Below are 25,337 nucleotides of genomic sequence, written 5' to 3'. Positions count from 1 at the left end.
CAAAAACTCGCGAGCGATCGCCATGATGGTTGCGGGGTGTGAACAACAGCGCCGACTATCGGCCAGATACCGCATATATTTCCCCAGGAATTCAGTTCTTCTCTGTCGGTTGTAATGACAGCATTGGTTCCGCTCGCGCTTAACCTCAAAGTTTTCAACTGATTGGTGAAGTACTTGTTCATGGTTTTATTGCTTTCGCTGTGTTGGTTTATCTTCGATAAAACTCTTGAATTATTTTTTTGATTATTGTTACTGAACTTGGCTTTATTTTTGGACTTTCTTTGAAATTTTCACAATGGCTGACCCTTCTCCTGTCTATCGTAAATGTTCGAAAGACTGTAATAAACGTCTTCCTAAAGCTTCCATCGATCCTCATTCTATTTGTATTAATTGCCGGGGTAAACCTTGTCAATTAGGGGATCGATGTGAGGAATGTATTGTTTTGTCTGAATTCGAGTGGTTGGAGTATGATAAATATACTTGGAAACTCGAAAGAGATAGGGTTAGAAGAAGCTCTTCTAGATCTCAAGAATTTTCCTCTTCCCATGCCCCTGAACCTATTCCTCCTCCTGTAGTGGTAGTTTCAGAACCCCCTATTGGCACTAATGAACCTTCTATGAGAGATATGTTAATGGCTATTCAAGCGTTGGGTGAGAAGGTCGAATCGCTGGCCTCGGACAGGAATCAACTTATGTCCGACGTAAAGATTTTGAAGGGTCAAAGTGATAAAGTGAAAAGTGCAACAAATGTGTTTAGTGTTTTGCCGGAGGATTCGTCTGTTCGTGCTTGTCGCTTGCCTAGTCCGAGACCTCTTTCAGGCTCCCCTACCCCAGGGAGAAGGAATGTCGTAGGACCTAAGGGAGCGAGAGGCTTTAACCAACGAACAGACGTTCCCTCAAAGGTATCAGACGTTGCTCTTCAAGCACGTCCTTACCATAAGACAGGAGAGACGAAGTTCTCCTCGTCATCCGATGACTCGTTTCTTAAAAAGCCTTGGCGTAAGGTTTCGAGACCGTTGAAGCGAAAGTTAGTCCCTTCAGGACAGGTCCAACATCCTGGCTGTAGTCATTGGGACAGCCCCGACCGTATTCCTTCATCGGAGGATAACTCTCCTATTAAGCGCAAACGTGACGTTGAGTTTGAGAGTCCCGTTCATTGCGATGACGTGCATGCACAGACGTTACCGACTTCACGATCTGTTTCGAGCGCTTTTGACCCTAAGTTAAGCGTCTTGCAAGATATGCAGTTAAAACTTTCCTCCTTAATGGAAGTTTACGATCATGTTCCCGTGCGTAAGGATCCTTTACTTGCGGTTCGTCACGGTACTGGCAAACGTGATTCAGGTCTTCAACCTCCTAAGCGAGATTTGTCTCGTCGCTCTGACGTTATCCCTAATGTCAGCTTTGTGGTCAAACGTGATTCAGAACGTATTTCCCGTCAGTCATGTCAGTCCCGAGACTTTGAACTTCAGTTTCCGCAGTCACGATGTGACGTTGAGCTGCAGTCGCCGCAGCCCCGACGTGACGTTCAACGGCTGACTCCGTTGACCCAACGTGACGTCGAACGTCAGTCTCCGCAGTCTCGTTTTGACATAAAACAACAGTCGCCTCTGTCCCTACGTGACGAACGTCAGTCACGTCAAGCTCGTCGTGTGATATAACATCAGTCTTCGCAGTCTCGACGTGACGTCGTCCCCTCGACTTTAACTGCGGCTCATTTTCAAGTTGATGTAGCCTGTCAGGCTTTACCGTCTCGTCATTCTCACTTTTCTCCGTCTCACAAGACTTTACCTTTGTCAGACGATGTGCCTTCTGATGAAGAAGTTGATGATCCCTTTTCAGCTAATATTCCTTTGGGGATTCAGTCAGAAGAGGAGGAGCCTAGGGTTGTCCAACAATCCCTTGACTTTAAAAAGATTATGAATATCTTTAGGGATGTTTTTCCTGATCATTTTGTAACTGCTGCTCCACATTCGCCGCCGTCTGAATTTACTCTAGGCATGGCTTCTTCGACTCCTTCGTTTACGAAGTTGGTTCTCTCTCGCTCTTCTAAGAGAGCCATGCGATTGCTGGGAAACTGGTTGGAAACCAGAAGAAGTTTAGGAAAGTCTTCCTTTGCCTTTCCCCCTTTTAAATTGGCCTCTCGCGCGAGCGTCTGGTATGACATAGGAGAAGTTCTCGGCTTGGGAGTTCCTGCCTCTGCCCAGGGAGACTTCTCAAGCCTAGTAGACTCTTCTTGTCGTCTAGCCATGAGACGCTCGAAGATTTTCTGGTCATCCTCATAACTGGATCATCTCCTTAAAGGAGTTTTTCCTGCGTTCGAGGTTTTTAATTTTTTGGATTGGTCCCTGGGAGCCTTGAGTAAGAAGGTCTTTCCATCGGACAATGATGTTACTATTCAAATAATGTCATGCATGAACAAGGCCATAAGGGATGGCTCCAATAAACTGGCGGCTACGTTCACAGCAGGAGTTCTTAAGAAAAGAGATTCCTTGTGTTCTTTTCTTTCTGTAGGGGTTACCCCTTGTCAGAAGTCAGAACTTCTTTTTGCTCCCTTATCTACTACTCTGTTCCCTCAACATCTTATTAAAGATATCGCGTCATCTCTTGCTCTAAAGGACACGCACGATTTGGTGGCCAAGACTGCGCGCAAGGTTTTACCTGCTTCTTATGCCGCCAAACCCAATTTTGGCACGCAGCTGCAAGATTTATTCCTCCATTTCGTGGCAGAGCCCCCAGCAGGGGAAACTCTCGTCCGGATAACAAACGAGGTAAGAAAAGAGGATCCAGATCCTCACATGGCAGAGTCTGACTGTCCACGACCTCAGACAGCGGTAGGGGCCAGATTGACGAACTTCTGGCAGGCCTGGGAGAAGAGGGGTGCAGACCGGGAGTCAGTTATGTTACTGAAGGAGGGTTACAAAATACCTTTTGTACAAAGACCTCCGCTTGTAAATTTTCCGATAGACCTCTCTCCCAGGTATCGAGAGGAGACAAAGAGACAGGCTTTGCGACATCAAGTATCTCTGTTGTTGGAAAAGGGGGCGGTGGTGAAAGTCTCGGACCTTCAATCCCCAGGCTTTTACAACCGTCTCTTCCTGGTTCCGAAGAACACAGGAGGTTGGAGGCCAGTGTTAGATGTAAGTGCTCTCAATGTGTTTGTTGTAAAAACAAAATTCACAATGGACACTACCAAATCTGTTTTAGCAGCTGTGAGAGAAGGCGACTGGATGGTCTCTCTCGACCTGCAGGATGCATACTTCCACATTCCGATTCACCCAAACTCTTAACATTACCTGAGGTTTGTGTACAGGAAGGTAGTGTATCAGTTCCGAGCACTGTGCTTCGGCCTCAGCCCTGCTCCTCTCATTTTTACAAGGCTCATGCGAAATGTAGCAAGTTTTCTACATTTGTCAGGGATCAGAGCCTCCCTTTATTTGGACGACTGGTTACTCAGGGCGTTGTCCCTTCATCGCTGTCTGGAGGACCTCAAATGGACGTTGGACCTGACCAAAGAGTTAGGTCTCCTAGTGAACATAGAAAAGTCGCAACTGACTCCATCCCAGACAATTCTTTATTTGGGGATGGAGATACAGAGTCGAGTTTTTCGGGCTTTTCTGTCTCCCACAAGAATGGAGCAAGCTCTGCTCAAAGTCCGTCACTTGCAAGAGAAAAGCAGTTGCTCTGTGAGAGTTTGGATGAGCCTCGTGGGAACTCTTTCATCGCTGGAACAGTTTATCTCTCTGGGGAGACTCAACCTTCGCCCTCTCCAGTTTCACTTAAACCACCATTGGAACAAGGAGAAGGGCTTAGAGACGATCTCTATTCCGATCTCAGACTCAGTCAGGACATGTCTAGCTTGGTGTGACAGCAACATCAGACTTCGAGAACTTGCGGTCAAGAACCCAAACCATGTGTTGTTTTCAGACGCATCGGATTTTGGTTGGGGAGCGACACTGGACAATCTGGAATGCTCAGGTCTTTGGTCCACAGACCAAAAGAGTCTTCACATAAACTGCAAAGAACTTTTGGCAGTCCATCTTGCTTTAAGGGGTTTCGAGAGTCTGGTTCGGAACAAAGTGGTGGAGGTGAATGCAGACAATACCACGGCCTTGGCATACATCTCGAAACAAGGAGGCACTCACTCCCACTCCCTTTTCGTCACCGCAAGGGACCTTCTCACTTGGTCAAAAGCTCAAAACATCTCTCTTTTGACGAGATTCGTGCAAGGAGAGATGAATGTCTTAGCGGACTGCCTCAGCAGAAGAGGACAAGTTATCTCCACGGAGTGGACGTTACACAAGGTTGTGTGCGAGAAACTATGGGTGACATGGGGTCGACCCACCATAGATCTCTTCGCGACTTCTCTGACAAAGAGGCTCCCGACTTACTGCTCTCCAGTTCCAGATCCAGAGGCGGCCCACATAGACGCTTTCCTGCTGGACTGGTCTCACCTAGACATCTATGCCTTCCCACCGTTCAAGATCCTAAACAGGATGATTCAGAAGTTCGCCTCTCACGAAGGGACCAGGTTGACGTTGGTTGCTCCCCTCTGGCCTTCGAGAGAATGGTTCAGAGAGGTACTTCTATGGCTGGTAGACATCCCAAGAAGTTTACCGTTACGGATGGATCTCCTGCGTCAGCCTCATGTAAAAAGGTTACATCAAAGCCTCCCCGCGCTTCGTCTAACTGCCTTCAGACTATCGAAAGACTCTTTAGAGCTCGAGGGTTTTCGAAGGAGGCAGCTAGAGCAATCGCGAGGACTAGAAGATCCTCTACCATCAGGATCTATCAATCTAAATGGGAGGTATTTAGAGACTGGTGCAAGTCCTCCTCTATTTCCTCTTCCAGTACCACTATAGCGCAGATTGCAGACTTTCTACTTTATCTGAGAAATGGTCGCTCTCTTTCTGCATCTACCATAAAAGGCTACAGAAGCATGTTAGCTTCAGTTTTTAGGCATAGAAATTTGGATCTGTCTAATAACAAAGATCTTCAAGACCTTCTCAAGTCTTTCGAGACTTCCAAGGAGCGTCATACTTCTACTCCCGCTTGGAACTTGGACGTGGTCCTTCAGTTCCTTATGTCAGACAGGTTTGAACCGTTGAATTCAGCCTCACTTAAGGATCTTACGCTCAAAGCTCTTTTTTCAATGAGCTTGGCTTCTGCAAAAAGAGTTAGTGAGATACATGCTTTCAGCAAGAATATCGGCTTCTCCGCTAATAAAGCAGTATGCTCGCTTCAGCTTGGTTTTTTAGCCAAAAATGAACTACCATCTCGTCCATGGCCTAAATCGTTTGATCTTCCCAGTCTATCTGAAATTGTTGGGAATGAAGTTGAAAGAGTTCTGTGCCCAGTTAGAGCTCTAAGATTTTATTTAAATAGAACCAAACCGCTGCGAGGTAATTCAGAGGCTTTATGGTGTTCGGTTAAAAAGCCCTCTTTACCTATGTCGAAGAATGCGTTGTCTTATTTTATTAGACTTTTGATTAGAGAGGCTCACTCTCATTTAAGTGAGAATGATCTAAATTTGCTTAAAGTTAAGACTCATGAAGTTAGAGCGGTAGCAACTTCAGTAGCGTTCAAACAAAATAGATCCCTTAGAAGCATTATGGACGCAACCTTTTGGAGGAGCAAATCTGTGTTCGCTTCATATTATTTGAAAGATGTCCACAACTCTTTTGTGAGGACTGCTACACGTTAGGACCATTCGTAGCAGCGAGTGCAGTAGTGGGTGAAGGTTTTACCACTACATTCCCTTAATCCCATTATCCTTTTATCTTCTCTTGAAATTTTTAATCTTTTTTTTTAGGTTGTATGTGGAGACTAAGAAGTCTTCCGCAATCTTTTGATTTGGCGGGTGGTCAAAATATTGTTTCTTGAGAGCGCCCAGATTAAGGGTATTGATGAGGTCCTGTTGTAGGGGTGTTTACCCTGATTATAACAGCTCCTGGAAGTCTTTCAGCATCCTGAGTGGATCGCTGGGCTTCGTGAGGATAGCGGACTAATGAGGCAGAGTAATCATCAGAGTCAGCTTCCTTATCAGGTACCTATACTTAAGTTTGTTTTTTGAATAATTGTCAAAAACTCTTGAGCGTATATTCCTTTAATGTTTTAATACTGGTCTCTACCCTCCACCTTGGGTGTGAATCAGCTACGTATATATTCACCGGCTAAGTTAAATATTTAAAAATGATATTTTCAATTTGAAATAAATTTTTGAATATACTTACCCGGTGAATATATATAATTAAAGGCCCCCCCTTCCTCCCCGATAGAGACCCTACGGACTGAGAAGAACTGAATTCCTGGGGAAATATATGCGGTATCTGGCCGATAGTTGGCGCTGTTGTTCACACCCCGCAACCACCATGGCGATCGCTCGCGAGTTTTTGGAATCTGTCGACCGTCGGAGACGTAAGCTACATATATATTCACCGGGTAAGTATATTCAAAAATTTATTTTAAATTGAAAATATCATTTTTAACATCTTTTTATTTCCTATTTACAGATCTATAATCGTTGCAGGAGGAACAATGCATCTGATGAGCGAGTTTCGAAACCAGCTGTATCTCTCAGCTGGTGCAGATCCTGAACGAGTTCGTGAGTTCTCATGTGGTCATGTGGTTCCTGGCGATCAGATTATGCCCGTAGCCCTTTCAAATGGCCCCACAAATACCGTCTTAGATTTTACATATCAAAACAGAGGAAAACCAAAAGTGGTAAGTACTAGATATATATTAGTACACTATTTCTATGACTCTCCCATGGCTTTCATATTATTTCCTTCTCGAAGCGGGTTAAATTTCAACGTTGATATCAAAAACATCTCCTTTTTCTTTCCGTAATAGTATTGCCCCTCTATAGGAGTGTGGAGATTATATGGCAATGTTTGAAAATGTGAGTGCTTGGATATCATATCAACGCGTTGTTTTCAGTCTTCTTATTGATTCTGTATTAAATGCACATGCACTTCTACAGCAAATGCAGATGTTTTTTTTTTATTATGTTATTTAGCTGCAAATTAATATGGATGTCTTCTGTCAGATTTCCTATGCAGTATTGTGTGAATTATTTAAGGGATTCATTGCCTGAAAACTTTAAATCAATCAATCAATCAATCATTGCTAGGTGATAAAGATCTGAATTCTCTTTGTATCGTGTTGAGAAGAGCAGTGTGATTTGAACAGTTGTTGTGATAAATGTGGTCACTTACTTGTCCCTCTTATGGGGCAATATATTCAGCTTCTTATTAACCACTTTTACTTGAAAGGCTAAACTTAAAGAAGAAGTAACTTTTCATTCAGGGGAAAATCCAGAGAAGACTATGGCCTTCCACTGTGTTGGGTTAGATTTCTCTTTTTTGAGGGTACACTTGGGCACACGGTTGTCTCGTTTCTTTTCTTGTTTTGTTAAAGTTTTTATAGTTTATATATGAAATATTTATTTTAATGTAACTGTTCTTAAAATATTTTATCCTAATTGTTAATTACTTCTCTTATTTCATTGTTTCCTTTCCTCACTGGGCCATTTTCCCTGTTGGAGTCCGTAGGCTTAAAGCATCCTGCTTTTCCAACTAGGGTTGTAGCTTAGTAAGTAATAAAAATAATGGATTACAGTGGGGATGATGATAATTAAGCCATTCATGCTATAACAGTTTTCTAGGTTTAGTGGTAGCAAGATTCGTAAGCTTTTTATTCAATTATTCTGTTATTGGCATCGTTGGTCTTTCAAAAGATTCTTAAATTATCAAAATAAATTTGGAAAAGTTTATAGAAGGGTATTTTAATACTATTGTGACTGCATTTGTTGGTCTTTATCATCAATACTGAAAATAGATTGATAGAATAATTTCATAATAGAGTAGACTAGTCTGATTTGAAGCTACTAAATTTAAGACGACCGATTCTTGGTAAATGTTTTTTTTTTTTTGGAAAGTCTTTGGTTTAAGCTGCCCTTGCATTTATAAAAGCTATTAGTTTCTTATTAACTGATAAAAATTTTCTTTACACAGCTTGATGAACTTGGACGTGTTCCAGTGAATTTGTGCGCAATTGTACCTGGAGGAATTGTCTGTTTCCTTCCATTTTACGACTATGAGCAAAAGGTTTTTGACTATTTTGTGAAGGCAGGTGTCATAGACAGGCTTTCAGGAAAGAAAAAGGTAATGTATGCAATGATATTAAGAAACTAATTTTGGGTTTTTATTCTAGATCAGGCTTAAACAAAGAGCAGTGCTAGTTTGGATTTGTTGATACTGTAGAGTGAAAGTTCATATCTCTAGTTATGGCATTTTCATTTTGCATACTCATACAATATTTAGTCTTGCATATACTTAATACATTTTATCTTTCTATACAGAGTAGATAATGCTGAATATTAACTAAATGTTCCCTTTTCTTATCAGCCTGTTAGTTATAGAACTGAGTATGAGTTAATGATTAAACAGCCAATCCTAAACCCAGACAGAAGTAGGTGGGTTTAGTTCATCAGTAAGGGTATATAGAATTTGCCAAAAGAAACCACTAAAATTTTATCAAATGAATTCCTGTCCTTGAGTAGGCAGAGGTGCAAAAAAATCTCCAAGTAAGAAGAAAATAAGGCATGCTCACCAAAGGTAAAAACTTTAAATATAAGAAAAGTAAGGGAATGGTAGAAATACTGACTAGAAGTGTGAATATTTGTTGTGTTCAGTCTGACTAGGAGTGTGAATATTTGTTGTATTCAGTCAGACTAGAAGTGTGAATGTTTGTCGTGTTCAGTCTGTAAACTGTCAGTAGTGACATAAGGAAGCATAAATTCTAGTTTAATGGAAGTGAGACAAACAAAATTGGGTGAGAACGGTGATCAAGGATGAAATGGCTGAAGTTCTGATAGAGATTGGGTGAATGGATGAAAGAATCATGAAGATTAAGATGATCTTGAGAAGAGATGTACATGTGTGTTCTTAGCATACTTATCACACTCAGGAAGACCAGAAGAAAAGCTAGAATTTTTGGAAAGATTATTAGATGCAGTGACAGTAGTGCCACTGTCAGATGGAGTACTAATAGGAAATATAAATGGCCACATAAAATGTATAAGGTTCTTAATAGAGCATTATTCACAGTTGTTAAGATTAGGTATTTTAACGACCACTAAATTTCCTAATACTATTGTAAATATTACAGGTTTACCGTGAGCCCAAAAAGTCCAATCAACTAGATGCTGTTTTGAATAATTATGCAACAATTATCAGACAAACAGCATCCAATACAACAGGTCTTACAGGAGCCATTCTTTTCAGTGTTGTAGGTGAGTTTGGAGTTGTCATTGCCTGTATAAAGTAGTTTGATTTCATATTTTCCCTTGTTTATATTTTTTTATACTGAATTGGATAAAAATTATGATAGATATGCTTGATCTTTGTATGGCATGAAAGAAGGAAAGTGTTATGCATGAAATATATATCACCTCACTGGAATGATCCTGGTATATAGATATGCCACACAAGAAAAGGGAAATGTTTTATATGAATTACAATTCATATCGCTGTCCCCAAAGCTTTAATATCTAGTTTCAGAAGACAAAGTACATGCCACCAAATTGCAGATTAAAAACAAGCCAAGCTGTTGCTGAAAGATGGAGGTCACATTGGCTCAGTTTTTTAAGCATTTATTACATTACCAGGCTTCATTTATTGATCTGTGTAAAGGGCTTTTATCTGAATTCCATTTTCTTTTAAAAATAAATCAATACAGTGCTCTAAGTTAGGATTAGATTATAATTATTCTAAATGTAATTTGTCTCAGGTAGGTTCAATTATGAGCAGCAATCATTTGTGTTACCCGTATGAATCTGGTCATTCAGATGGCTTTTTAAATTTAATGTCACCAATACACATTTAACCAATTTACTTTATTATTTGCAGTCTTTTTGCATTTATAATTATGTTTGAGACTGATTAAATTAAATAGTACTGTATTTTGTATATCCAAACTATAAAGCTTTATTTTTTTTAACTATAATTATTTTTACGCATGATAGGTGGAAAGATGAGCGAGGGCATTAACTTCATTGATGCTCTTGGCCGTTGTGTAGTTATGGTTGGACTTCCGTATCCTAATACCCATTCACCAGAGCTGAAGGAGAAAATGCAATTCCTAAATAAGCATGTGGTTAGTATTTTTTTCTTGTCGATATGGTATCTGACTAGGTGAAAGTGTAAATTTTGAATGTCAAATAAAACACAAATTACTACATTAGTACAGGAAACTTTTTCATTTATTTCTTTTCAGTCTCCTGGAGCTGATGGGAAGTCCCCTGGATCTGTGTTTTATGAGAATCTGTGCTTTAAAGCTGTCAATCAATCAATAAGACGATCAATTCGACATAGGTTTGTTTCACTTCACAAGTTATGTAGATTGTTCTCACACTCTAGATACCCCTGTAAAGAAGTAGCATTGCACCCGTGTTGTTCACTGTTGGCGTACTTAAGGTCTTTGCAGCTCTACTTCAGACCCTAGTTCCACTTGCTTTATATATTTTTACTTTACCTCCTGTCTTGTTTCCTTTCTTCCATCTTTCTGTCCAACCTCTTCTAACTTTTACCTCATGAAGTACCATAGATGCACGCAACCGCTGAATGACTTCACAGGTCCCAGTTCCAGGCTAAATGCCCATATTACATAAATCCAATTTGCTTTACAGTAATGCTACTTCAAAGCACATACACTAATTTAGTTTTTCTTAAATTTTCAACTACTTTTCATATTTGTGTATGTGGGACAGTAATACTGGGTCATCTTCATTAGTTACATTTTATTAATATTTAGAGTAAATGAGCATCAGGCATTAAGATTATTTATAAGTGGTTAAATTTCAGTAATAAATTGTTCCTGCTATAAATCACTGTTTACATTTCATGTAAGGTTGTCCTAAAGCCTTTGTTATTTATACCTAGTATTCTTTGTTGCTTTGATATTTCTCCCATACCCCTTGGTTACTCCTGCCAGGTATCCAAACCACTTTAAAACTCATTTGTTCTAACACGAAGTACTTACCTCGAACTACTTTCTTAAGAGTATCTGGGATCTCCTCCCATCCGACCAGAGTTTTGTGTAGTTTACCCTAAACCCATTTTCTATGAGGGGTAACCTCAGGCGGAGTGATACACACCCTGAGGTTAACCCCGGGTCAGAGAGCATGCCTGCTCAGGTCTCGACCTCCAGTAAGTTCTCTGGTCGTGTCGTGATATCATCTTGCCGCTCTCCTAATCCCAGTGTGACTTTGTGTCCCTGACCCTTGGTGTCTCACGCGGTACCCACGTGGTCCCATTGTGCTTTCCCTGTGCGTGCTTGTGTCTCGTAGTGCTTCTCCTACATCATGGAGCATCCTCGCAGTGGTCCTGGGCCTATGGCCGGCAAATCGTGTGGAGCGTTCTTCTCGAAACACGAGTTGACCCGCGCTCATTGTGTTCCTCATGTAGGGGCAGCGTGTGTTCCCCTTCCACCACGTGTCCGGAGTGCGAGTCGTGGAATGAGGTGCAGTGGGTGCGGTATAGCACCAAAAAGAAGGCGACGACGAAGAAGTCGCCTAAGAAGCCGAGCGTCCCTTCCTCCCTTGCTTCGCCTGGCGTCTCGTCGGTCCGAGCTTCTCTTCCAACCTCCCCTACCCAGAGTAGGGGACGAGGTAAGTCCGTTGCGGGGAAGATGCCCGCGGCCCTTCCCCAAGAGTCTGACCTTCAAGACAGTGGTGTTGTGGATTCGTTCCAGGCGAGTGAGGGGCCTGAGGGAGAGGCTGGAGTGTTTTCGGGAGACGGTGGCCTGGTGCCAGCAGGTCACGTCTCCTCAGATGACCCGATGTGGGGGAAAAATGTTACTAATTCTTCTCCAGCCTCTTGGGCGTGTTTTTCAGGCGGTTCAGCAGCCGAGGGCGACGTCGAGAAGGAGCTTTCCGCGTCGTCGGACCCCACTGCGTGGGTTCCCCCTAAGACGCCCTTCAGGTCTCCGATGAGGATGGAGGAAGACTTCGGGACCTGGTCTCCCACGGGAGAGCCTCCTCGCTCCCCCCCAGTGCCGTCGGCCGTTTTCCCAGAGGTGTTTTTGTAGGCGTCGTCTTCCACGGAGCATCGCAGGAATCCTCCTACACCAGCGAGGGAGGCGAGGTCTACGAAGAGGGCCTATATGTCGTCGGTCTCCTCAGTGGAGGAGCTTTCCTGCTCTTCGGAGGACGAGGCGCTGAGGAAGCTCAGGAGACGAAGGGAGAAGTCCCGCAAGAAGATGTCTCGCTCTCGCTCCCGCTCGAGGTCGCGCCACGAGAGTCAGCGCCCAGGATCCCCCAAGAGGAAGTGGAAGGAAAGGGCCTCCCCGGATGGTGAGTGGGTGATGGTTCACCGCGACAGGCTGCTGGAGCTAGCTGCGGCGCCGGGCCCTTCAAGTTGGCGTCCGAGGACGAGCTCCCCGGATAGATACTCCTCCGGCAGCAGTGGCACCCGACGGAGGGACTCATGGCAGGTTCTAGTCGACAGGCGTTAAACCGCGAAGGTTCCGGCTTCAGCTGCCCAGCGGAGAGAGTCGCCCCTTCGGTTTGGCAGCCGAGTCCTGACCTCCAAAGGCCACCTAGCTCGTCACGAGCGCGGCCCTCGGCTTTCCTCGACGGGCAGGCCCGCAGATACGAGAACCTCCGGAAGAGATGATGGACCCAGGACGGCGATGCACGTCCTTCAACGTGAAACCCCGCGAGAGCGTCGGTCCAGGACTCCCCCACGTGCGAGGTCCTCCGTCGGAGTACCCCCGTCACATGTGTTGTAGTGGTTTGCGGACTGTGGCCAGAGGTAGCACCCAAACTGCCTATTGTCTGAATGCCGACTACAACCCGACGTTCACTACACAACAAATATACAACGGTGGAATACCCAAAAAAAACCTAAGTAACAGGTCAAGAGAACGGAGCTCTGGGCACCACCCCTTGATTTATACTGGGCAAGGGGACCCAACTAGAATCTTGCTTTTTATCATACCTTTCATTGGGCTAGCTGGCTTATAAATAAAGGTATAAGAACATTAGATGAAAGGAAATATAATTAATAAAGGAACACACTGTGGGAGGAAAGAATTATGATAAATTACTGTACTTAAGAGATCTTAAAAAACAGTGGCTGGGGAAAAGAAACCGTGGTGAGAGGTTCTGAAATGAAATGCTGTATACATAAAACAGGCAAAAAAAATATTTATTTGAAAATTAAACTATTAAGAATACATTAATATATCAGTCAAGATAGTCAAAGGCAAAATTAACATCCCTTTTGCATATTGTACCAGCAAGAGAAAAAAATACTAAGCTGCATGCAAGATATATCACCACACAGTTACAAAACGGAACTTCAAAATCCTTACAAAACCATGACGGCAGAACCTGAGGATTTGAAAGACTTGGAAATATTAGGATTTTCAACATAGCCTCTAAAAAAAAAAAAAAAAAAAACATTTCTTCAGAATTAAACTTAAAGGAGAACCCCGCAATACTATAGTTTTATAACATCGGTAATGACCAGTAATAAACTTGAACACTTACTATCTAATGAGCCATCTATAAAGAACATATAACGGTGAAAAATACAGTACCACAATTTTCCCTAAATCAATACTGTTCTCATCAATCTCCCGTCCACCATTGGGATGCAAAGTCACTTAAACAGTCTTAATTTCTGATCAGTACAGCCGCATACTATGTCTTACAGGTCTCTGCGGGCCCACTATAACAATACTCGAACACAGTCATTCCCCGCCTAACATGAATTCACTCCTTGGGCCTCTGACCAGATATGCCATTTGAATAGCTCCTGTTAACTATTAATGTTTATGACACACTCTCAAATAGCAACACAGTAGCTTACTTCTAGTTCCAGGAAAGTTATATGAATATAGAACAGCATCACAGACTAGTACAGACTGGTAACAGGAAATATTCTACATTCATAATTGTTATGCGATACACTGGATTCCAGGGACGGATGTACTCACTCTTTTCTATATACCTACAGTAGTGTGCTAGATAATCTTCCCTTACACTCCCTACTGAGTGTAGGGGGCTGCTGTCAATACCTTGATTATATAGCTATCAATACCTGGAGAGGAATAATAACAGATTAAGACATTTTTTTAATGAGAGGCTTGAGGGATATATTAACATCAAATATGTTTCATACACACAAACCATTAAAGTTTTCTCAGACACAAACCCTTATATATTGCATTCCCCCCCATTAGCCCTCAAGCCCATCCAAAAAATGCCTCGTAACTGACAGCAACACCCCACACAAACTGTACATTAACGTGAAAAAAATTTTACCTTGCAAAAAAAAAATAAACTCAGTAAAAAGGTAGGATGATCAACTAAAGATTCAATTCATCATCCCTTCCTTCAGTTACATATCAAATTACATACATTTACCTTAGGTACACTAGATTTTTTCCCACAGACTCACGATTTAACAAAAAGCAATAGGAATAGACAACCTTTTAAACACAATGGAGATCCAGTACTTACAAATAAAAAGTTAGATTATTGTCTATTCCTTCCAACAATGCTTCAATAATATACAATATAATAATATCATTATATTTACACAAACAATTTGTTATTGCAAGAATACGTTCAGGATTTATCAAGAAAAAAATTTCATTCATTGCAGTCCAAAATCAATTTAAAAGCATACAAAACTCATTGATTTTGGACTACAGGTATTACATGATAATAGAAATTTATTGAATCCATTATAACTGTCACGGTCAAGGTCAATTTTCAGTACAACAATAATGCAACAATTACAGAAACCGTGACTAAGTAAAGATTTCCTCACACCACGTGTCCCTTTCTCAGCTTTTCAAATACCCAATGTGGGAATTACAATATGACTAATAAGAAAAAAAAGGGTAATTATTTTCAAAACTGTCTTTAAAAACTGTGCAAAGATTAATTCCGTGGGAGATTTATAGTTTCTCTTCTGAGTCTCAAAATTCTGTCTCGGGACATGCGCCGGGATTCAGCAATCTGCTGGCGAGCCATATTAATTTCTCGCAGCACAGGAGACAGGCTAAGCCGGCGACTCTCCAGATACAGGCTGGGTGTCTTTAATCGATCGATAACCTCGCATAAGAGTTGGTATCTGCGGGTTATCGACACACTTTGAGGTAAACCAGAGACAGAATCCGTAGACTCAGAAGAGGACAATAAAAATCCCGAAAAATCAGGCGATGACTCGGGGCAATGTTGTGTTTCAGGCGACCCAAACAGTGTTGTAACGTTCAGGTTAGATATACCTGACTGTGCCACTTCAGCCTCGAGCTCTGACCGATATTTTAATCCACCATCAGAATGTAGGAAAGGGTTTGTATTCTGAGGTGACTCAGGAATGGAGGATGGTTCCCTCTCTATAATATTCATCTGGTCAGTGAGACGAGGTCTCCACTCCAGGACTCGAGACTGAACTAAAGGTAGGTCAAGAACAGGACCTTTTGACCTAGTCCATGGGGGACTAAATCCACTAGAGGTAGGATCTACAGGCGACAGTCGGTCGTCACAATCGGGTGGCAAAAAGCCGAGAAAGTCATTATCAGGATGAACAGACACTGCCGATTCAGAAACAGGGCTTTCTAAAGTAGCAGGTCTTGACCAATCTGGACTGGAACTCTTGGAACCAACAGAAGGTAGTTCCAATAATGGAATACTGGAAACTTCCCAGAATTCCCAACTCCCCGGAGGATGAACGATACCTTCCTCTCGGAAAGAAGCTAAGAACTGGGTCGTTGGCAATTCAAGAACAGGACAGTGAACCACCGACTCGGGAGACAAAATAGGGGTCTTACACATTTCAGTGGGGCTGTTCTCCCATAGTTGGAGGACCAAATGATCTCGAAACGATTCAGGCTTTAACACAGGAGTCTCATCACAATTTTCCGGAGGATATAACCAAGCATCGAGTGCTTTCTTTCTCTCGTAAGTCCTAGCTGGCTTAAGAATGGGCTTTGGCTGAGTAATAGCTCTAGTAGGATGGTGACTTTTCCTCTGTCGTCGGGACTTGATACAATCTCGCGACAGAAAGTAGGACGCCACTACTGCAGCCACCCCATAGGAGTCGCCATCACTACTAGAACTAGAACTCTCAGAGACTTAAGAAGAAACAGGACTGTCATCCATGAGTTCTGGACTATTCAGAGTCTCTGTTATAGGATCAGGACCCTTCGGATACCAGAGAAAGTGCCTCCTAAGATAAACTGGAGATTCAAACCAAGCCTTTAACTGGATATGGTGAGCTTTTACCAGTTCACCATCAGGCAGTCTCTGCAGCTCATAGGTGACCTTATTCTCATGTACCTTAGTAACACGGAATATCCCCTCAAACCTAGGGATGAGCTTGTTCGTCAGAAGGTGTCCCAACAGGTGCACCTTCTTAAGCACCAGAGAACCCTCTTTAAACGGTTTGTACCGAGGATGTCCTTCAGCCCATGGGTCTCTCGTTTCTGCTGATAGCAACGGGATACAGTACTATCAACATCGTGAGCACTCTTCAGTATGTTCTCAGCTGGAGTACAGCCAATTTCAGTATGGTGGGAATGGTTGTAGCTGAGAACTGCTCGGGATAAGAACTGGTCCCATTTCCGAGATTCCCCAGAAATCACCCTCAGTAACTCACCAATGGTACGATTCACTCGCTCCACTGCACCGTTTCTTGAAGGTTTATACGGAGTTGTTTTCACATGTACAACATTATACCGCTCCAACAACTCAGTAAATTCCTGGGAAATAAACTCAGGGCCGTTATCAGTCAATATCCGGACTGGAACACGAGGTATAACAGGAAAAACTCGGTCTTCAAGCGCCTGGCATATCCTACTGCTCTTCTTATTCCTTATGGGTACTGCCATCACCCACTAAAACCAGTACTGGTTGTTGGGAGACTCACAAGATCCATAGCAACCAATGCAAAGGGAGAAGAGGTCACTATTTTCAAGGTCGGAGGGGCAACCACCTCCCTTGAGACCTTACAAGTCTGACATCCCCAACACGTCCGGCACATATCTCTGATTACATTAATCAAAGATCTGTGCCAGACGAGTCGACGGAGCATTGCAATCATTTTTCCGATCCCCCAGTGAGCATTCTGGAGGTGTGTCTCGGCAACTAGGTCTATCAGGACATTGAAGGTGACTACTGGGACTACTGAGCCGTCTGGGTTCCGCTTCACTAGCAAACCCTGGTGAACTTCCAGGTTCGACCAACATCTCCTATAGGGTAGACAGGAGCGTGGAACTCGAGATGCAGGAACCCCAGAGTAGATGATCTTAATGACAGACTGAATCTGTCGATGATCTCCTTGGATCTTCGACACCTGACTAAAGGACAGAAGAGCATTTCCGGAGAACACTCCCTGATCAGATTCAGGATCAGTTACCTTCATAACAGTGGTCTCGGTATGCAGGGAGGAGACTGAGAGTACCTTGGGAGACAACTGAAGAACAGTAGTGTGGTCATACACCAACTGTTCTCGGGGTGAATCCAGTGTCAGGTAGGCTGCGTCCAGTATATTCCTACCAAGAACAAAACAAAAGTTGATGTCTTTGGCAGCTACCACCGCATAGTTAAACAGCGGTAGCCTCCACCCAGAAGGACACTTCACCTCTAACTGGACGTAGCCTAGAGTGCTGGTGCAGAAACCAGTCAACCCCTCTAGCTGTTCTCCTGACAGTACCTGGTACTCTATGCCAAGTTGGCTCAGTACAGACTCACTTACTAGACAAACATGTGCTCCTATATCAACAAGAGCACAAAATAAGGTCTCCTGCATCATTACTATACCTACTGCCGAGTGTTGAGACACATGGGTACAACTGGACTGACGAGGTGCCTTTTCTGTCACGTACTGGATTACAGGACAATCCTCCGGCGCTTCCTGATCATCAGTGATCAAGCCCTCAGCGTCAGGAACACGAGATTTTACCTCCGCCTTATGGCCCAGAATTACGTCAGTTGGAGGGCCGTAATTGCGGAGCTCGATCAGAGGATTAAAATGCACTCCAGACAGACACTGAAGATGCACACACTGAGGCTCAGTCACGGATGGATCACGATAGACTACAGGACAAGTGGGACCCCAATGGACCCAGATTTCCAGGTTCAATAACTTTGATGCTGCCAATAGCAACTCCAGAGCTGGGACCGTACCTAGAAATCTCATTGCCTTGATCCTGTTCCTGCTGGTCTTGTCCAGTTTGAAGCCTAGTCGACCGGCGTCTTTCAGAAACTGCTGAACTAAGGCATCCCGGAGCTTGGCTCCCTTCAGCTGAGAGTCGGGTGTGACACCTGACCCTTCTGTCCAGCAGTTCACGACTAGCTCCAAGGATTCGATGAGAGAATCTGGACCACCACGAACCTCCTTATACAAGGCCAGTCCAGTAGGCAACTTGGGAGTGCTAGGTTCAGTAGCAAACAGACAGTCAGTTAATGCGGGCCAGCGGGATAACCAGTCATCGGCGACATTCTGATCTCCTGGACAGTAATCAACAATAAAGTTAAATTCGGACAGGTCCTCCAGTGTCCGTGTTAGACGACATGTCATGAAGGTAAATCAGGGGACGGTGATCAGAATGGATCACGAAGAACTGACCATAGAGGAAAGCCCTGAAGGTTTTCACTCCCCATCGCAGAGCAGCCAACTCACGCTCAATGGTAGAGTAACGGGTCTCGCAGTCAAGGAAAGTCATAGAGTCGTACGCTATAACCCGACGCTCCCCTGGATGCTCCAAGGACTCCTGGCACAGACAAGCACCAGCACCTTCACCCGAAGCGTCAACAAATAACTCCAAGGGTTTAGCATCAGCGGAGTAGTCAGGGTATGACAACATAATGTCCTCTTTAATCAGTTCCTTCAAGCGCACAAAGGCACTGTCCATTTCTGCAGTCCACTTCAGTTTCCTAGTTCCTTGAGATTTTCGTCCTCCAGTCTTCGCAGATAATGGTTTGGCTATCAGTGAGCACATGGGGATAAACTTCCTTTGGAAGTTGACCAGTCCCAGGAATACCCGTAGCTCACGCACAGTGGTTGGTTTAGGGAAGTCTTCCACTTTCTGGATGTAATCTGGTAGCTTACGCATACCAGAACGTCCAACCTGATGACCAAGATACTGGACCTCGGCTTGAACCCAAGAACACTTCCCGAGTTTTATCTTGAGTCCGAGCTTCTGGAGAGTAGCCAAAACTCATTCTACCAGTTTCAGGTGTTCCTCAAAAGAAGACCCAAGTATCAATATGTCGTCAATGTAGACAACCACCTTGGCTTTCGGGAACTCTTGAAGAATACTCTGCATTTCTCTCTGGAACACTGCAGGTGCATTTTTCAGTCCAAACGATAAGCGCCTGAACTACCAGTGTCCAAAGGCGGTAGAGAAAGCCGTGTATTCCTTACTGTCCTCTGCCAACGGTAACTGGTAGTATCCACGAACCAGGTCAAGGGTTGTAAAGTATTTGACTCCTTGAAGTCCAAATACGGAATCGGCCATGTTAGGTATCGGGAACTTATCAGAGACAGTCACCTTATTCAGTCTACGGTAGTCCACACACAACCGTATACTATTGTCCTTTTTTCGGACTGGAACAATGGGTGAAGACCAAGGAGAGATGCTGGGTTCAATAATACCCAGTTCATGCAACTCCTTGCACTGTTCCTCGATGGTGTCAGCGACGGGTTTGGCAAACCGTCAAACTCTCTGATAAATGGGCGTCTCGTCATACAGGTGGATGCGTATTGGTGTGCTTGAGCACTCTCCCACATCATCATCACCAGTACTGATGACTGAAAGATGATGTCGAAGCATTTGACAAAACTGTGTCCTTCTGAGAAGAGTCCAGTTCGTCGGAGATAGACAGATTGTCTATCTCTTCCAATACGCTCGGTTCAGGAGTCAGGTCACACTCCTGTGCTATCAGGCAGGATAGAGGAGCATCCACCATTGCTATGGTGAACACCTTCCCCAAGAGATCGCCCTTCTTGATCTTGGCAGTTTCTTCAGAAGAACCCTTGACTAAAATTGAGGCTTTTCCATCTTTTAGTTCGAGGATGCCAGGGATTGCTGTAACTTTCCTTGACAGACCAGGGGTTATGATGTCGCCATCATAATACATTTCCGGCCAACAGTTGGTCGGACAAGCAGGGCACCTAAAAGACGTGTCAAGTCCCTTAGGAAAGTTAACACTAACAGGAACAAGTACTGGCTCAATACTGGCAATCCTCATTGAATCGGCTGCGTGGACCTCAAGTGCGTAAAGCACTTGCTGACAACAGGCTCCACGTATCGGGGCATAATACTCCCAAAGAGGCTCTTGGGGAGTACTGCCAACGCTCAGCCGATTTCGGGAACCGTCAACTATCACCCCATTTGCTCTCAAGAACTGGTAACCAAGCACTACGTGCTCAGCCATATTCCCTGAAGGCACTACGTGGAACACACCCGGGGCGAATGTCATTCCATGCAGTATAAGGGTCAACAGTACAGTACCTAGGGTCTTAGGTCTTGTTTGCCCTAAACCCTTCAGACCAATGGTGTTGGATACCATCTGCAGCTGGTAATCCTGTACTACTCTCGATGACAGGAGGTTGACCTCAGCTCCGGAGTCAATGAGAGCATCCAACGCTCCCAATGGAAACTCAGACATGGTCACTGGGACAACCATGAGTGGCACAGGAACAACTGCGCCAGGTTAACCCTACGAAGGGTTTTTATTACTGCCTCAGTTCCTGCTTCCTCCCTGGAGGAGTCAGTTGGAGAAGCTCTGGACCGCGTTGAGGACAGGTTATCACTGGGCAATCCTGAAAGAGCCATTGGAGGTGCAATGACCTTTTCAGGTTGAGGGTTAACCTTGGAAATCAAGATTTCCGAGGCTGCCACCGGAATACTAGGAGCACGCACCCTAGCACTCGCACCCTCCTTCGATGTAGCCCCATCTTCTACATCGAAGGCCTGGTGTTTAAAGCCCTATGATACTCCTCAGTTCTTGACTTCCTGGGTTTTTCCTTCTTGCTCCTCTTCTTTTTCTTCCCCACAATCCGAGAAGGAGCACTGGACTCGCTCCCACTTCGGGTCTCCCGGCTACTGGTTGAACCAGAATAGGACGACGGGGTCGGAGTAGCATTCACCGGTACTACTCTCCACCATGAAGGAATGTGGACAGAGGTAGTCTCCCTCCCAGGGCTGCGGGCATTAGCTGTGTTCTGGACAGGTGATCTGTTTATAACCGGAGCCTGTCATCCACACTGTGCCACATGATGGTTGGACGAGCCACAACGTAGGCAGAGGTTGAGGCGTCTGCGACACTCGTCCACAAAGTGCCCTGGTTTTCGGCACCAGGCACAGTACCTCCTCTGGAATTGAGGAGACCTATCAGGGATGTGCGATGGTGGCACGCGCACTTCCACAGGTGCAGGTTTGGGGACCGGTCGAGGAGGAGTGCGTAAATATGCTCTGTCAGGTCCAGGTGAACGGCTGGGGGCAGCCATGGCAACCCTGTCAGCATACGAGCCGTGCCATGACTGTCCCACACGACTGATGGCCAAATCCTCTGCCTTCTGGCTTCGCTGACGGGAGGCCTCATCGAGAACACTCAACAGGTGTAGAACATTCTGCCAAGTGGCCTGACGGCCAGCGGAGACATTAATGGTGGCCAGAGACTGTTCCAGCCAACTCGCAGCTCTGCTTGGAACAGTTCTTAGAAGCTTCCGCCTAAGCTCCCTCCAGTCCAAACTACGGCGAGGATAGGCCGGCTTGTACAGGGAGGCTAACCAGACGGCGTACATTTTCAGCAGTTCGCCCTCACCACAGGTGGCACTGCTGAACCGGGCCTTTCTACCAGCATCACACCTCTCTCTGGCTTCTCGGCACCAGTCGAGGAGGCGTTCCTTCATGACGGGGTATGAGATCTCGGGACCCCCATGGCCGAGAACGCCTCATGGATTTCTCCCTTCAGAAACCTTTCAAGGTCAACAGTCCACCGGCCAGAGCTTCCCGCGGTATACTTACTCGCACAGTAGGCCTCGAAATCTCTCAGGAATCGGGCAAAACTCTGGCCAGTTTCCAGCTGGAAGATTCCAGGCTTGGGGTTCCTCCTGGAGTCAAGGACCTTGATAAGATCAGACAGACTGCGTTCTGTCTGGAGGGACTGGACATGGTCGATGGAGACAGTGTCTTTTGAGCTGACACTGAGACAGGAGCTGGAAGTGTCTCCAGAAGTCTCGCTGCCAGAATCGTCGCTGGTTGACTCCTGGGACATGGTCATTTCGGGTATGGCTGGTCTAGCTCTTTCCTTGGCCTGGCGTCTCCGCTTTGGGATAGCCCCTGTCTGGGCAAGAACTGCCTCAGCGGTAGCTGGTGGAGCCTTTTCTGGCCTACTGGCTCCAGCCGGATTTTCCAGAAACTGCTCCCCTAGTCCACTGGCTGCAGGCTCTGGTGGACTAACAGAGTTAGTTGCCAGAACAGGCGAGGAAGCAAGCAGTCCACTTGGGACAGGAGACTCCCAGAAACATGGTACAGGGGGGATTAACGATGTGAACCCTGTAGGGGGCTGGAGTCCTCCAATCAGTGGCTCTGTTCCAGTCACTGGAATTGCCAGACCATTGTAATTTGGCCAAGCTGGGGATGTAGAAGGAGCACTGGTGGTCACTATAATCGTGACCCCAGTGGCAACGTGGCACGTTGGTGACAGCTCCACGCTCTTCAGGGCCGCCACTTCAAGTGTCAGGGACTTGACCTGAGTTGCCAAGTCACTGACAATCTGGACCAGACTCGCTACATCCCGGCTCAGGCTCTTCTTAGCCTTTCGGCGTTTACTTGATGACGATGCCATCACTAAAGGTTGGTGTTTCTCGGGTCTGGGCACCAAAAATTATGTAGTGGTTTGCGGACTGTGGCCAGAAGTAGCGCCCGAACTCCCTAATGTCCGAATGCCGACCACAACCCGACGTTCACTACACAATAAATATACAACGGTGGAATACCCAAAAAGCCTAAGTAACAGGTCAAGAGAACAGAGCTCTGGGCACCACCCCTTGATTTATACTGGGCAAGGGGACCCAGCTTGAATTTTGTTGTTTATCATACCTTTGCTTCTCTTGCCTTTAACTTGCTGATCATAAGTAAAAGTATAAGAACATTAGGTGAAAGGAAATATTGTTTTTACTGATAACTAGACACAGTGTGGGAAATTAAATTTGAAATAACTTGACTAAAAAAAACAGTGGCTGAGAAACTGACACCATGGTGAGAGGTTCTGAAATGAAATGCTGTATTCATAAAAACAAGCAATAAAAATATTTATTTGAAAATTAAACAAAACTGTTATGAATACCTACACATTAGTATTCCTTTACAATTCAGCATCAGGGTAACAAGTTGAACAAATTTTGAATAAAAATAGAAAATCATTCACATACTGGACACTCAGGTTTACTAAATCATCTCAAACCAACCACCCATAAGAAAATATCAATCTGTGAAAATACAGTACTACAAAAATTTTCCCTGAATCAATACTATCCCTTCAATATCCCATTCACGTCTAAGCTGCAAAATCACTTAAAATTTATTCAAATTCTCAACAGTACGGCCGCATACGCTGCCGTGCAGATCCCTGCTGGCCCACAATAACAATGTCTCGAAAAGTTTGTCAACAATAGTATAACCTAAGTCTCTCACTCTTGAAAGGCGTTTAGAATAAGTTTGAATTCAGGCTAACCTCGAAACAGTCAGTCTTTTCCTAACATCGTAATTCACTTCTTGGGCCTCTGACCAGATATGCCATTTCAATAGCTCCTGTTAACTATTGATGTTTACGACACACTCTCAAATAGAAACACAGTAGCTTACTTCTAGTTACAAGGCAGGTTATATGAATACAGAGCAGCATCACAGACTAGTACAGACTGGTAACAGGAAATATTCTATATTGCCTCTCCCTTACACTCCCTACTGTCAATACCTGGAAAGGAATAATAACAGATTAAGACATTTTTTTTTTTAATGAGAGGCTTGAGGGATATAAAAGAAAATTAAAATCAAATATGTTTCATACACACAAACCACTAAAGTTTTCCTAGATATAAACCACTTTTTTATTTCACCGGCAGCCCTGGTTTGGGGCTCTAATCAGAGCGGTAGCGCAGGCTTTCAAGCCTGTTCTCTCTGAGTTGGGCCACAAATCCTTTGGTGCATCTACTCCCCTGAAGAGGGAAAGAGGAGTTTCTGACGCGGTAACTTCTCCGAGGACGAAGTTGTCTCCTCGCAAGTCTTCGAGGCAGGCACCGCCCCCCCCAGACTTTTCTCCCTCCCCTTCGGACGAAGATTTCCCATCCTCAGGAGAGTCACGTGAGGTGAGAAGTTCCCCCATCACACCATTGAGGGAAACCCCACCTCGCGCGGTAAAGTCTTCTCGAATAAGGGTGGAGAAGAGCCTGTCTCCGTCGTTGTTGGAGTCCTGCATCCCTCCCAGGAGGGAGTCAAAGGACTCCAAGACAATACCAGGAGGCTCCTAGCACTGGAATCTACAGGCTCAGACATTCTTCTGTTATGGAAATGAACCGGTTTGAGCCTAAGGACGTAGAGCAGGCTGCTGAGAGGTGAAGGAAGTCACCAAGACTCCCTCTTACATAGGGCTTTGACATTCAAGCCCTATAAACCTCCAGCACCCCAGCAGCCATGTCCCACCAAGACAACGGCAACCAAGACAGTGGTGTCTAAGCCCTTTCCGGTCAAGGACAAGAAAGGCAAAAAGTCCTCCAGGGAAGGGAAGAATCCTAGAGGGAGCAGCCGAGGCCACAAACGCTAGGATTGGTAGTCCCCCTGCATGTCCGCAGTGGGAGGATGCCTACAAGGATGCGCAGACAGGTGGTAGCAACTCGGGGCCAATTCATGGACGATTTCCGTAATCAGTTAGGGATATCGCGTCCCGTTCACAACATCTCTACCTCCCCTGAGGACGAATCCGGTGTCATTTAGCTCCCTTGCCATGGGATCAGCAAGGGGGCGGGCCTTTAGGGCAGAGGTCCAGATTAAACCAAACTCCGTTCAGCATGGAGACCGCAAACACGTTCAGTCTTCCAGTGAAGCCGCAAGACTAAAGGTGTATACTGGATCTGAAGGACAGGTACTTCCAGATCCCAGTCAATCCGTCTTCAAGGAAGTACTTAGGATTCAGCCTAGACCACAAGGGGTACCAGTTTAAGGTGCTGTGTTTCGGTCTCTCCACAGCACCACAGGGTTTTACCAGAGGTGTTCACCCCAATATCATCGTGGGCACACAGGATCGGGATC

The 25,337-nt window shown here is 44.8% G+C and overlaps 1 long non-coding RNA gene and 1 pseudogene across 1 annotated transcript in view; one reads left to right on the top strand and one right to left on the bottom strand.

The window, feature by feature from the left end:
* Positions 1-25,337, bottom strand: part of LOC137638264 (uncharacterized) — a 466,810-nt gene that overhangs the window by 145,524 nt on the left and 295,949 nt on the right. The gene's annotated exons all lie outside the window — the stretch shown is intronic.
* LOC137638258 (ATP-dependent DNA helicase DDX11-like) overlaps positions 1-25,337 on the top strand; it is a 138,711-nt pseudogene that overhangs the window by 103,031 nt on the left and 10,343 nt on the right.

The sequence above is a fragment of the Palaemon carinicauda genome, chromosome 3 (assembly GCF_036898095.1).
Source record: "Palaemon carinicauda isolate YSFRI2023 chromosome 3, ASM3689809v2, whole genome shotgun sequence".
Classification (NCBI taxonomy): Eukaryota; Metazoa; Arthropoda; class Malacostraca; order Decapoda; family Palaemonidae; genus Palaemon; species Palaemon carinicauda.
The sequence above is the reverse complement of the archived record's forward strand: the minus strand, read 5'-3'. Positions and strand labels throughout refer to the sequence as shown.